We start from the raw sequence: 708 nt of genomic DNA, 5'->3' as shown, positions 1-708 counted from the left end.
TACACCAAATAATATATATATATTTTTTTTCACGATATATATTACAAAAAAAAAGTTATTGTTTCAGCTAAAAAGAAAAATTTTCCAACTCTTTTGGCTAATAATTGGGTAATTGGGCTTCTTATAAAGTTTAAGTATGATTACAAACTATGAAGTTTTGATTCGTAGATATATTTTAAGTTCACTTTTAGTTCCTTTTATGATAGACAGTGCAGGAAACTGATAGGTTATAGAGAGAGAGATAAGGCTTTCGATAAAACTGACACTTTAATCATAAAACACTGGTTCAAGCGTTACAAAAACAGTCCCCTCCACACCATCAGTGCTCAATTTAAGTTTGATTCTGGAAAAAAAGGAAAAGGAGCCATTTTACACACTTGACAAGGATCAAATAGTTAAGGAGAGGGGTATGCAAAATGCGAGAGAATTAAAAGCATTCTTTATAAGCCAATGGGAATTCTATCGAGAAATGAACTTACTGGATAACTTATCAGGCCAACGCTGAGGTTCATAACTGAGAGATAGGGATATTTTTTTTTATATGTTATACCCACTGCTATAAATAAAATAATTGGGTAAAACACAATTAAACAAAAACATTCCCTATTTTAAGAGGTGAACAAAAAACTTACTTTGAAAATGAGCTACAACAGTACAAAAGATAACCACTGTCTGCAGCATATTAATACAATGGCACCAGAATCACAA

The sequence above is a fragment of the Penaeus monodon genome, chromosome 31, assembly GCF_015228065.2.
Source record: "Penaeus monodon isolate SGIC_2016 chromosome 31, NSTDA_Pmon_1, whole genome shotgun sequence".
Lineage (NCBI taxonomy): Eukaryota > Metazoa > Arthropoda > Malacostraca > Decapoda > Penaeidae > Penaeus > Penaeus monodon.
This window is presented reverse-complemented; position numbering follows the sequence as displayed.